A 15,638-nucleotide genomic window follows, 5' to 3' on the forward strand; every position below is an offset into this window, starting at 1 on the left:
TTCATCTCTCAATCACATATAAATATCCAATTCACATTCAAATATGAATAATTCATGAGCCTTGGTTTTATGCCTTCATTCTCATAGCTCAAATTGTATTTCTCATTTCATCTTATAATATCACTTTCTCATTTCATTCAATAATTTAATTTATCAATTTCATTTAATTTTTCTCTTCACATATATTTCCCCTATTAACATAACTCGGACTTTAGAGGATACACGGATCCAACCAAACACACCAGAGTGGCGGCCAACGCCTCATTGGATAGTTTGAAGCAAATAAGTGACGACCAACGTCTCATCAGCTAAGCCGAAGCAAAGTGACGACCAACGCCTTATCGAATCTATCTGAAGCAAATATGACACACCAAGTGTCTCATTGACTCGAGGTTGAAGAATCCCTAAATACTTCCTATCCTATGGCATGCCAACTATATCCACCCTAGCCCGACTAGTTAATAGGGTATCGAAATCATTCGAATTCAAATCAGTCACAATAACAATTCAATCACAATTTCAAATTCACCACAAATCATTATACAATTCAATTTCACACATGAATACATTCATCAATCAAATCCAATTCTCATTCAATTCAAATATCACTACGTACCTTAATTTCATTTTTCATGCACATATATTGAAATTAAACATTCAATAATAAATAACTTGAATTAAGGTAATACAAACCGATATTTTCTCGAGCTACTCCTCGATCACTTTTTCTTTTCCCTTCACATTCAACATCTCGGTTTCCTTGTTTGCCATGAAAATTAGCATAATTATAATTAATTAATAACACACTTATTGTATAGAAAATAATAACTTTCCATGCAATTTTAACCTAAATCCCAAATTTGTCCTAACTATTTTTCTTTTTCTTCCTTTTATAATTCATATTATTTCCTTATTCAATTTCCATCAAAATTTTAATATAACCATCAAACTTTTATCATTTTTCCATAATTTTGAATTTCTATCAATTTAGTCCCTACAACACAAAACTTATGACCTTGTTTACAATTCAATCTTTTAATCAATTTAAATCGAAATTTCTATCAATAAACCCCCAATTTCATCATTAGTTCAACATAAAACCTACTTAAAAGTATATCATCTTTCAATTTCACACAAATTCAAAAGTATTCAATTTTAGAACTTCAAAAACATCAAAATCACTAAGAAAGGGACTTAATTGACTTATCAATTTAACTTCTAAGCTTTCAAACCCTAATTTCTCCTTTTTCTTTTCTTTTCTTTTCTTCTTTCTTTCTTTCTATTTCGTTTCTTCTCTGTTTCTTTTTCTTGTTTTTCTTTCTTTTATTTGTTCTTTATTTCATTTTATTTCTTTCATTTACTAAATTAATAATTAATTATAAAATATCTAATTAATACAAATAAAAATACAACATGTGTATTCATACACACATGTACACATGTAATATTTCATCACCATGCATTTGTCATTATCTCAATTAATTGATAAAATATAATAATAATAATAATAATAATAATAAGTAAATATCTTTTACTTATTACTTAATTTATAAGTAAATTTATATATTATATACACTTATACTAATAATTTAAATACACATGTATTTATTTTCTAACTTACACATGTCACTAATTTAGTTTAATTATTAATTTAATCCTTTATCCTTTCTCTATTCTATGATTAAGCTTTTATGCTCTATTCAATTTAATCCTTTCTACTAATTACTTCGAATTAAAAATAAATTCACCTAATTAAAATCTAATTCAACTCACAACTAACTTCGTAAATATTTTTTTTATAAATATTTACCAACTCATTTTCCTAAGACGGAAGCCCTAAACTCACTTTTCCAGTGCTCGTGAAATATGGGTCGTTACATTCCTTAGGGGCCTTCCTCTAGAAGCAGTATTACTAGGCCTTGTACCTTGGAATTTCTCTTTCTTTTCCATCTCTAGGCAATCTCTGATAAAATGGTCTTGAGATCCGCACTTAAAACAGGCCTGGTCATTCATTCTACATTCGTTGGGATGACATCTGCCACACTGTTGACATTCGGGTCTGTTAAACTTTACATTGTCCACACTCTCCGTTGAGGTGGCTTGAGATTTAAAACTCGAATGTTGCTTCTCCCGATCTCTGCGTCAATATCCCACTGAAAAATTTGAACGGGAATACATTTCTTTAGATTTCTTGGACCGAGAGGGGAATGAATTACTCAACGGACTCTTCATTGAGTCTCTAGCTTCAAGATCAACTTTTTTTCTCTTTATTCAAATCTTCAGCCTTACAAACCCGTTCAACCAATACCGCAAACTCTTTTAGGTCAAGATCCCAACTAGCACACGAATGTCTTCAATCAATCCATCCTCAAATCTCTGGCACATGATGGCCTCAGTGGAAACACACTCCCGAGCATACTTACTCAGTGTGAAAATTTATCGCTCGTACTCTGTTACGGTCATACGACCCTGTTTCAGCTTAAGAAATTCTTTATGTTTCTAATTAATGAACTGTTGGCTAATATACTTCTTACGAAGCTTCTCCTGAAAGAAGTCCCATGTAACCTTTTCTCTCGAAACTACAGATGCAAGTGTATTCTACCAATGGTATGCAGAATGTCTTAAAAGCGAGATAGCACACTTTAAACACTCATCCGGTGTGCAGGACAACTCGTCGAATACCCTGATGGAGTTTTCGAGCCAAAACTCAGCTCTATCGGGATCATCATCCACAGTAGCTCTGAAATCTTCAGTCCCATACTTCCAGATTTTATCAACCGGGGGCTTATTTATTTTTACAAAGTCCATAACTTGTGGAGCTACAGGAACCTGTCGAGGAATAGGTGGGGGTGGAGGAGGTTAGGCATTCAGATTTGTTTGAAAAAATTTCGTATACTATTCATTCATCATATGGAGAAAGGCTTCCCTGTCTTCTTCTCATTGACTAACCTTAGGGGGTCTACTATCAGACGGCGCTGCCCCTTGAGCTGGAGTCGGTGCATTACTTTCTACTTCATCAACCTCAGCTCGATTGAAATCCATTACTATATGAAAACACAATTTACAATTGTCAGGAGTCATCACACTATCACAATTCATTTATGGCATGTATAGCTAGACTCTTACACACGCTATGTTAGTTCGAGTATCGACTAAACGGTAGCTCTGATACCACTAAATGTAACACTCCTTACCCGTATTCAACGTTGAAATAAGGTACGAGGCATTGTCGAACTTAAACTCAAACAAACATTCAAAATTGGGACATGAATTTCCATCCAAATTTAAAACTTTTCACATGCATTCATATCATCCCTTAAATGAGCTTATGAGGCCCAAAACATGCATTAAGAGTGGTTCGGGACTAAACTGAGAACTTTAGAAAGCTTCCCAACACTTAGAAAATTTTTCATCAAAATTGGGGTCACACGCCCATGTGACTTGGGACGCACCCATGTGGGAAAGGCCGTATGGTCACACACGTCCGTATCCCGAACCCGTGTAACTTTCTATTTATGACATCATCAACAAGTTGAAGTCACACGGCCAAGTCACACGTCTGTGTGCTTAGGCCATGTGGGCGATTTAATTTTCGTAATTTTTACATAAAATAGGTGCAGACTTCACATTCCCTAGGCACACGCCTATGTCCCTAGGTCGTGTCCTTCACACGACTGAGACACACGGCCTTGTCTTTTCCCGTGTGGCCAATTCAAAACTAAAATTCAAAATATAGGGGACACACTGCTAGATCACGCACCCACGAGACAAGTCGTGTGTCACACACGGCCTAGAGACACGCTTGTCTATGTGGACAAAAATAAGGCTATTTACCAAGCCATTTTGCCACCCTTACTTGCACCAACCTACACAACAACAAGCATCACTAATCCAAGTATATTCATACAACCAATTCAACCATAAACAAGATACCAATGTATCATTTACATGCAACCATCTATCACATACAAACATCACCTACTTATCAACTCAATCCATGCAAATTCTTGGATCCATGAAAACATCATCATATGCATATATATACTTAAGCCAATATTAGCTAATTTCTATTGCCATTTACAAAATGAATTATCAAATAACATAAGCCAACACTTTTGGCCAAATCAACTATGACACATGACAAAAAGACCAAGTCCTTATACATGCCATAACTCAAAATAATGTAATCATAAGTACCCAATATAATAATTTGATAGTGTGGATGGAACTCCGACCATCTTCGATCCCTGAGCTGGCTTGGTGACACTATAAAACAAGGGAAAAAGAAAGAGAATAAGCTTTAAAGCATAGTAAGTTTCTATGCAAATAATAGGCATCATAAACACACTTTAACGTATAATTACATGAAGTAAATTAACATAAATATCATTGTAAACTTTCATAATCAAACTTAGCATAGATGTTATTAAAACCTTAACATCATAACTTACTCAATCACACTACATCGAGGGTTCATCACATATCAAGCTCATTTAGCACGAGTTCTGTGTACATACCTGTATCAAGTTACAACATACCATTGTCGTCCACAACATGTCATACTCTTTCATAACTTTAACATTGCCGTTAAGTTACCCATTGAACCACTTGGAATACTAAAGGATACTCGGGAAATCTCACACACATAATACCATACCAATGCCATATCCCAGATATGGTCTTACACCGGATCTCAATTTGATGCCAATAGCCGAGCTATGGTCTTACACGAAATCTCATATCGATGCCATATCCCAGATATGGTCTTACACGTAGACTCAAATAACCCTAATGTCATGACATTCGTATCCTATCTATTCCTAAGGCTAAACCGGGATATTTCTCACTTGTTGAAACTTTGTCTAATTTATTAAAAGAGCAATTCAAAGTTCATACAATAATAACGAAATTAAAGCGTAAATAATAATTCATTATTTACATATGAACTTACCTCGGTACAAAAATAGTAGAAAATGATCTAATCGTCAAACAACTTATTCTTTCCCCGATCAAGGTCCGAACTTCGTTTTTTTTATCTATAATAACAAATTTAACTTATTTAATATTCACATTACTCAAATTAGTCCAAACATCACATTATGGCAAAATTACATTTTTACCCTTAAAGTTTCACATTTTTACAATTTAGTCCTTAGGCTCGTAAAATGAAATGCACTCAATTTTTTGTTACCCAAGCCTAGCCGAACCATATACATGTTTATAGTAGCCCACATTTTTCATCAAATTATATTTTTACTACCCATTTTTCATCTTTTTACAAATAGGTCTTTTTTAGGTATTTTCATGAAAAATCACTTAATAAAAGTTGTTTATTACACATCAAACTTCCATTTTCTACTATTTAACATCAAAACACATGCATGTCACACATGGGTAAATTTTTAAACATGAACCCTACTTCAAAATAATGGTAGAAATAGGTAAATCGAGTTACAAGGACTTCAAAAATGTAAAGAACATTAAAAACAAGGCTAGAATGCACTTACTATCAAGCTTGAAAGTTGAAAAAACCCTAGCTATAGTGAGCTTGGGATTTTCAACCAAGGTTGGAGAAGGTGGACACAATTTTGACTTGATTTTCCCTTTTTATTCTTTTATTTACCAAATGACCAAAATGCCCTTTTTGCCAAACTTTAAAATTTTATCTCACTATGTCCATTTTTTTCCACCAACTTAACAAATGGTCTAATTACCAACTAAGGACCTCTAATTTAAAATCTCATAGCAATTGGACACCTTTAACATGTAGAACTCAACTTTTTCACTTTTTACGATTTAGTCCTTTTGACTAAATTGAGTGCTCAAACGTCAAAATTTTCGAATGAAATTTTTACAGAATAGTTCCAAAAAATTTTAGATCATCAAAATACAATAAAAATGGATTTTTTTACGTCAAATTTGTGGTCTCAAAACTACTGTTTCGACTAGCCCCAAAATCAGATTGTTACAGATATAGTTCGATAAATGAAAATGCCTGAAAAAATGGTAAATGAATAAAATGTTACTTGTATGCTTGACATGAATGTGAAATGTGTTTTACTCGAATTACATAAATGTTACTAAGGTATGAAATAATCAAATGCCCGATAATGCTTGAAAAGTGTTTAAACCCCTATTGAATAATGGAAAATTGATGGATATGTGATTTCCCAAAACAAAAGAGGTCCTGCATTTGTTGCGGATAGGATTTAGCTCGGATGAGTAATCCTTCGACCTCAATTCTGATACCGGACGGGTAATCCTGACATATGTCCTCTCAAGCATATATTATGGATTGGATTTAGCCTGGACGGGTAATCTAGATCAAGCTCTTTAGAGCATATGACATAAAAAGGATTTAGCCTGGACTGGTAATCCTGTTGTATATATGTGTAGCTCGAGAATGTACTCTCTGAAAATTGTACCTTAAGAATACTATTGGACATGAATTAATGAGTTTTCATTTGTACACATTGGGTGTACTACCTGTGTATCCATCGATATTTCGTATAAATTCAACGGGTAAACTTCTGGTAAGGGCAAAGATGAATTTAAAACAAGTTGACATGGAATGATACATATGATATAGAAATATGACATGAAAAAAATATTACATGAAATATAAGAAGTTGATATTTGTATATAGAAATTACCTGATGAGAATGTGTAACACCCCTTACCCGTATCCAAGGCCGGAACAGGGTACGAGGCATTACCAGACTTAACCATACACATAGACGAAAATTGAGCCGTAAAAATTCATTTAATTGAAAACTTATCGAACACATGCATAGATTCATATTTAAAGACATATACTGTGGGATAAATGAGCACTTACACATCCATAATCATGCAATAACATGTCATTCACTTTAAACATATTTGCTTACCATCCTGTATATAATATACATTCTTACACTAACTAGAACTAAACATGCTAAATCTTACTCTCATTTTATACCATTATAATGTAGTTACCAATTTGTCTATTAAACATCCATATTCAAGGCAACATTACTCAATTCCATTTAATTCATGATCCACTGGCCTACATTTAACTTACCTGATATATTATCAATCATGCATAACAAACAAAGCTAACTATATCATCACATCAAAATATAGGACATGGCATGATTAATTAAACTTACAAACCATAATGGATAAGGACCACATCTCATGATCATATACGATGACTCAATGCAGATCGGTACATATGGTCAAAGTCATAATAACAATACATATCACAAACCAACTTCCTATACATGCCACTCACTTGATATTTCTAATATTTGAATTAATTCTCTCAAAAATGATAGCTTGATAGTGTGATTTTGCCTCTAACGATCTCCAACCCGAGCTAACCTGCCAAAACTGAAGAAGTAAAGAAGAGGGGTAAGCTTTACGCTTAGTAAGTCCATATGAAGTTAATAAGCAATTACCCACATTTTTTTAAAGTAAAACATCATAATCGTATAATTTACTCGTGTTCAGGTTAAGTTCTTTTACCGAGTTATGGATACTAATTCATTTATATCTGAAGCTACGAGACTCCAAATTAAGTTTCGTTAATTTTTCTTCAAACTAGACTCATATATCTTTCTCCCATAAAATTTCCAGAATTTTTGGTTAAGCCAATTAGTATAGTTTATTCATTAAAGTTTCCCCTGTTATGCTATCCAATAGTTTTGACCTCTCTTCACTAAAAATTATTTTTCTCATAGTATAGAATTCTGATAATGCTCTCATCTATCTTTCTAGATAATAGACTCATTAAGGATTTTAATAATATAAATTACAATGCATAATAATTTTTATACAATTTTTAATGATTTTCTCAAATCAGAACAAGGGATCACGAAGTCATTCAGACTCTGTCTCACAACAATTTAATAGAAATTTCGATTGCATATACCATTTCTTCTATGTGAAACTAGACTCATTGGGATTTAACCTCATATTTTATTCAGCCCCTAATTCAATTTCCAAAATTTATAGTGAATTTCCAAAGTTGCACCACTGCAGTAACCTAAAACTGCTAAGGCTAAATTTACTCATTCATTACTATTATTCACCAAATCCATACAATATCATTTCATTCATAATGGTAAGCACACATAATTATGCTTCATAAGCATAAATCCATAGTCTCAATGTCATCAAGTATCAAGGACTTATTCCAAATCATGTCATTTTTATAATATTCACCAAATACTATATACATCATAGATCATCACATGTCAAGGCATCACACATAAGTTTAGTGTACATACCTGTACAACTTGTAACATAACTTAAAGACATACTCACCAATGGTTTATCTCATTAGGATCATCAATGAATACTTCACCAAATTACCCATTGAACACTCGAAATATAATCAGATACACGGAATGCATGCACATAAGTGCCATGCCCACAGTTAGACAAACTCAATAGCCTGCGAAATATATGTGTAGCCAAGCTACCATGTAACCCACCAATAACTGAACTCGGACTCAACTCAACGAGCTCGGGTGTACGCATCCATAAATGAAATTAGACTCAACTCAACGAGTTCGAATGCTTAGTTACATCTCACGAACTCAGACTCAACTCAACGAGTTTGGAACTCAAATATCCTAGTGACATGTCACTTGTATCCTAATCTATTCCTAAGGTTCAAACGTTATTTTCCTCGATCACACATCTTTGTCGTCTTCCACGAAATGTCGGAACCGATACTTGGTAGCATTTCATATTTATCAAGTAATTCACATAATTTTTCCCATTACTCAACAATAACCACAAAGCAGAATATTTCATAATAATAATCATCATATCATATAAATAACATTAAATTACTTAAAATGACAATTATGTTACCAACATTTACACATGAACTTACATCTCATTTAATATCAAGGCAATAACATTAAATTACACATTGCATTATAAAAAAAATCATATGAACTTACCTCGTATGCGAAAATGGCCATTTTTACCATTTTGTCCACAACCTGATATTTTCCGATTTTAGCCCGAATTTTGATTTTCCTTGCTCTATCATTTCAAGTATAGCCTAATTAGGACTAACATTATTCAAATTAACCCAAAATCATATTTTTTCAAAATTACAATTTTGCCCCTAAACATTGTCAAAATTACATTTTTGCCCCTAGACTCGTAAATTAAAATTCATCCTATTTCCTTATGTGTTATGACATGCTGATCATTTTTTCCTTCTATAGCAACATCAGATTCGCACTGTAACATGTACTTATAAAAATTAGGTATTTTTACCGATTATGTCGTTTTACTCGTTTTCACGTAAAATCGCTTAGTAAAAGTTATTTAACACAATTTCAAGCTTTATATTCTACCATAAAACATCAAAATAAACACATTTCACCTATGGGTATTTTTCCAAATATAAACCCTAACTCTTTTTTATATAGATATAGTAATTCGACCTATTACTCTACATCCCCCTATCAGAAAAAGAAAACTATGAAGAGAAGAATCAAAAGGATTGAACTACCTACTCATTATTCGGAGGTGAATCATAGAACACTAAAAGCTGTGGTCTCTTATGGACCTAACATAGGTCACATCCCTCACGACATAAGATTGAAAGATACTCAACGAGTTTGGAACTCAAATATCCTAGTGACATGTCACTTGTATCCTAATCTATTCCTAAGGTTCAAATGGGATTTTCCTCGATCACACATCTTTGTCGTCTTCCACGGAATGTCAGAACCGATACTTGTTAACATTTCATATTTATCAAGTAATTCACATAATTTTGCCCATTACTCAACAATAACCACAAAGTAGAATATTTCATAATAATAATCATCATATCATATAAATAACATTAAATTACTTAAAATGACAATTATGTTACCAACATTTACACATGAACTTACGTCTCACTTAATATCAAGGAAATAACATTAAATTACACATTGCATTATAAAAAAATTATATGAGCTTACCTTGTATGCGAAAATGGCCATTTTTACCATTTTGTCCACAACCTGATATTTTCTGATTTTAGCCCAAATTTTGATTTTTCCTTGCTCTATTATTTCAAATATAGCCTAATTAGGACTCACATTATTGAAATTAACCCAAAATCATATTTTGGCAAAATTAAAATTTTCCCCTAAACTTTGTCAAAATTACATATTTGCCCCTAGACTCGTAAATTAAACTTCATCCTATTTCCTTATGTTTTGTGACATGCTGATCATTGTTTCCTTCTATAGCAACATCAAATTCACACTCTAACATGTACTTATGAACATTAGGTATTTTTACCGATTATGTCGTTTTACTCGTTTTCACGTAAAATCGCTTAGTAAAAGTTGTTTAACACAATTTCAAGCTTCATATTCTACCATAAAACATCAAAATAAACACATTTCACTTATGGGTATTTTTCCAAATATAAACCTTAGGTTAAATTATTGCTAGAATAAGTTTAACCGAGTTACCGGGATTTCAAAAATGTAAAGAACTTTAAAAACGGGGCTAAGGAGCACTTACAATCGAGATTGGGAGTTTGAAAAAACCTTAACCATGGCTGCTGCTGGTAGAAACGGTTGAATGAAGAAGATGATAGCTAATTTGGCTTATTTCCTTTTTTAATTCTTTTAATTATTGGTTTACCAAAATACCCCTGACTTAAAAATATTTTATTACACCCATTTCATGTCTATTTTTGTCCAGCAATTAACCAATGGTCTAATTACCATTTAAGGACCCTCAATTTAAAATTTCATAACAATTGGACACCTCTAGTATGTAGAGCTCAGCTTTTGCACTTTTTACGATTTAGTCCTTTTGACTGAATTAAGTGCCCGAACGTTAAAATTTTCAAACGAAATTTTTAAGAAATTATTCCATGAAATCTTAGACCATAAAAATATAATAAAAAATAAAATTTTCATCGTCAGATTTGTGGTCCCGAAACCACTGTTCTGACTAGGCCCAAAATCAGGGTGTTACAGAATGTTTCATCCTTGATCATGGACCCGAGCACCTTGAATGTACTACTACTTGTGTGACCTTAATACTTGAATAAAATGAGTAAAGTCCTGACATGAAATGATCTGAACTCGAAATGAACTGCTATGAAGCTATACTTGTAATAATGAGATGAATTAGGCATGTTGAATGAATACATGTTGTGGAAAGCATATGTGCTTGGAATCCTGATTGTTGTTGAGCCATATAAGTTTTGATGTTATTATGGATTATATGACTAAGAAGGTCAGTGAGGATGTATGTAGGGATTGAGATCAAAGTGATTGATTATACCTTACTTAGTTACCTCAAATAGGATGAATGGTAAGTTAAGTACCATGTTATAAGCATTTTATGCTTACTCTGTTTATTTTCCCTTGTTTTAGAGTAATCGAAAGCTTGTTGGATTGGAAGCTTGGCGAAGATCAATCACACTATCCATCAGTCCATGTCGGTATAGTATGGTAATTCAATTGCGGTTGTAATGGCATGTATAGGATAAGTTGGCCATATTGGCCTGTGAATGTAAGTGATGCTTGTAATCTAGCCATTGGAATGGCTAGTAATGATTGTTCTGATATACTTGTAATGTCATATTATGTTAGCCACATATATGTTAAGTAGTGATCAAATTATATCTAACATGAGAACATAACCAAGGTAAGATTGTAAACATGTATGCATAAAATGCTATGCCATGGTGATGGATGGAATATGATTGATTTGAATGCTTGAAGTGGTTAGTAATTGTATGTGATGATATATCATGTTAAATGATGGAATTAACTTGTATAAAATGCTTGGATTTGTTGGGTTATGAATGCAAGATGTGGTGTAGGATTATGGAAAAGTTTAACGTGAGAAATAAAGCTAGGAATGACTTTATTTTGTCCACACGAGCAAACATATGGGCGTGTGTCTAGACCGTGTATGACACATAGCTTGGAAACACAGGCATGTGGTTAGGCTGTGTGTCCCCTACTCCTTAATTTTTTAGAAATAGAATGCTCAGATTTGAGCACACGGGCGTGTGGCATTGTTGTGTGTGCAAGTGATAAACCGTAATTTATACATATTTTTATCCCATGCTTAGCACATTTATGGATGATTTCTCCTTTGATTTGGTGAATTCGATGCTCCTAATCCTTTAATTTCATGTTTTATACTTAGGTGAGCTAGGAGAGTAAAAAGAGCGAGAAACAGGCTGAAAATGAAGAAAATGGACTAACAGGGGAAATCAACACGGCCTAGACTTCCTCACACAGGTAAGCCACACGATCGTGTCCATTTGGCAGGATCGAAGCACGACTTACTGGGTAGACCACAGGCCTGTGCCTATTTAACAGCCTTGACCATGGTCTGAAGCAATCGCCCACAGGCGTGTCCCTATCGAGCCCAAGTATAGTTCTATTTGGAAAAGGCCACTTTTGAGGACTCTTATTCATTCTTAAGCCTATTTAAACACCTGAGGAGGTACTTAGGAGGACACACGGAGTAGGAGGCAAGGAATTACTCAAGGAAAGCCAATTGATCCATCTCAGAAGTCAGATTCATCTTCAAGACTGAAGATCTCCCTTCAATTTTCTTCAAGAGTTTTGGGTTTTCTTTATGTTTTGTTAACTTCATTCTTTTGAGATGTTTTCTTTCACAATTATGAACTAAAACCCCTAAATACCTAAAGGGAATGAAACCTAAGATGGATCTTGTTATTATTATTTGAATTGTATGATAAATATTTGATTTGGTCTTAATTCTTGTTTTAATATTCCAGGATATTGATTCAAGTTTATGCGCTTATTCAGAGGAGCAAAAGTCCTTGTCTAAGTGTTAATTTGTTATAATTAAGCAGAGTTGATTGCACGCCTAGAGATAGGGTGACAAGATTTTCCCGGATTAGGGTGAAACCTATTAAGGGAGTCTATAGATCGAGTTAATGCAACACTAGGGTGTTAATTAGAAAGAGATTTCAATTAATCAACCTAGGGTTAGACGTTATTATTCTCGAGAGAGATAATAATATAACTTAGGGATTTCTATGGATCAAGTCAAATGAATAAATCGTCTGATTCAGAGTCAAATAACAAGTGAGGTCTAGGTGGATTTTTCCAAGGGAATTGTCTTCATCAATCGAGTTTTCCCAAAAGCTTTTCCCCAATTTTCTCTTTGTGCACCCTTAGTTTAGTTAATTAGTTTAGATAAACAAGTCCCTTAATTTTTAGGCTAAATAATAAAAAGAAAGTAATTACTAGTACTCTTAGTTCCTTTGGGTTCGACAATCCGGTCTTGCTAAAGCTATACTACTGTTCGATAGGTACACTTTCCTTCATCGTGATAATAGTTAGTTTCAAGAATGATTAATTATAAATTTTTTAAAACCTGTCGTGAATATTACGTATCGAATTTTTGGTGCCGTTGCCGAGGAACTAAGATATTAGGAACACTCGATTTTTATTACTTTAGCCATTTTACTTTTATTGCAATTTAAAATTTTCTTTTCTTTTCTAATTTCTCATTTATTTTCTTCTAACAGGTTTTTCTAGTTTATAACTAGAAGAAACCCGTCAGTACCACTACTTTACGACAGTGAGATCGATTACACAGTTTGTAGAAACCGAAGAGAAATAAGGCGAAGCTTAAGATACACAGAGGAAGAGCAAGAGGATGGTACTTCAACCACAACCGAGGAGATAACTAAAAATCAGGAAAATCTGCTACCTCCTGCTATTGTTGCTAATCAGAATCCTGCTCCACGTACTATGTATGATTATGCTAAACCTCCTTTAACAGGAACTGAATCAAGCATAGTTAGGTCTGCTGTCGCTGCAAATAATTTTGAACTGAAACCTAACACAATTCAAATGATATAGCAATTTGTTCAGTTTGAAGGTTTGCAGGACGAGGATCCCAATGCTCACTTGGTAAATTTTCTGGAACTTTGTGGCACTTTTAAAATTAATGGCATTTCTGATGATGCCATTCGCCTTTGGCTATTCCCTTTTTCATTGAGGAACAAAGCTAAACAGTGGTTGAACTCGTTACCATGAGGGTCAATCACTACTTGGGAACAAATGACCAAAACGTTTTTATTAAAATATTTTTCGCTGACTAAAACGGCTAAATTACGTAATGATATCTCTTCTTTTGTGTAGATGGATTTAAAAACACTCTACGATGCATGGGAGAGATACAAGAATCTGTTGAGAAGGTGCCCTCACCATGGGTTACCACTCTGGCTATAGGTTCAAACGTTTCACAATGGCCTGAATCCTTCAACTAGGCAGATGATTGATGCAGCTGCTGGTGGAACTATCAATAATAAGACACCTGAGGATGCTTATGAATTTATAGAAGAGATGTCACTGAATAATTATCAGTGGCAAGTCATAAGGACAAAGCCAATGAAAACAGCCAGCGTTTTGAACATCGATTCGGTCACCATGCTCTCTAATCAGGTAGAACTTTTGAATAGAAAAATTGAAGGTTTTCTTGGTTCTTTACAGGTTCACCCAGTAATGCAATGCGAAGCAAGTGGAGGTAGATCAAGCAATTCAGAATACCCACCCTATGGCCACAACATGGAGAACGAGTAGTTAAATTATATGGGTAATAATCCTCGATCTCAAAATAATCCTTATAGTAACACTTACAATGTAGGTTGGAGGAACCACCCAAATTTTTCAAGGGGAGGCCAAGGAAATCAGAGACCACCACCACCTCCAGGCTTCCAACAAACACCTTACCAACAAGAGAAAAAACTGAACCTTAAGAAGATGCTAACAAAATTCATCTCAGTGTTAGAAACTCATTTTTAGAATACTGAGACAGCATTTAAGAATCAACAAGTGTCAATCCAAGGGCTCGAAACTCAGATAAGATAGCTTGCCAAATTAATATCTGAACGACCACAAGGTAGCCTCCGAGTAACACTGAATCTAACCCAAGGAAACAACTCAACGCAATTACCATCCAATACAAGGAAGGGTTAGTGGAACGTGAACCAGAACTGAGGCAAGGAGTTCTGGTAAGTAAAAGCAGAAGTGAGGAAGACCACAGTGAGCAAACACCGGTAAGTAAAGAGTACAAACCTCGTGTGCCATACCCCAATGCGACAAGGAAAGACCGCACAGACTAATAATTCAGTAAATTCCTTAAATTTTTAAAGAAGTTACATATTAACTTACCGTTTATTGAAGCTCTTTCGCAGATGCCAAACATAATCGAATTCTTAAAGGAGCTTTTAACAAATAAGCGGAAGTTGGATGAGGCGTCGCATGTGGAGCTAAATGCAGTTTGCTCAGCCATACTACAGAATAAGCTGGTCAACAAATTAAAAGATCCAGGGAGTTTTACGATTCCCTGTTTAATTGGTAGCTTAGATGTTAATAATGCTTTGGCTGATTTAGGGGCTAACATCAATGTCATGCCTTACAAAATGTTTAAGCAACTAGGTCTTAAGAAACCCAAAAAAACTAGGATGAGTATTCAATTAGCCGATAAAACAATCAGATTTCCTAGGGGTATTATTGAAGATGTACTCATTAAAATTGAAAAATTTATATTCCCAGTTGATTTTGTTGTTCTAGACATAGAGGAGGATAGTAACATTCTTTTAATTTTAGGGAGGC

At 34.0% G+C, this 15,638-nt stretch overlaps 1 non-coding gene across 1 annotated transcript; it reads right to left on the reverse strand.

Moving 5' to 3' along the window:
- Positions 1 to 14,129: 14,129 nt before the first annotated feature.
- LOC121210194 (small nucleolar RNA R71) lies at positions 14,130 to 14,236 on the reverse strand. Its single transcript, XR_005905320.1, has one exon. It is a non-coding gene; the product is annotated as a small nucleolar RNA R71 (small nucleolar RNA).
- Positions 14,237 to 15,638: the final 1,402 nt, after the last annotated feature.

The sequence above is a fragment of the Gossypium hirsutum genome, chromosome A11 (assembly GCF_007990345.1).
Source record: "Gossypium hirsutum isolate 1008001.06 chromosome A11, Gossypium_hirsutum_v2.1, whole genome shotgun sequence".
NCBI lineage: Eukaryota > Viridiplantae > Streptophyta > Magnoliopsida > Malvales > Malvaceae > Gossypium > Gossypium hirsutum.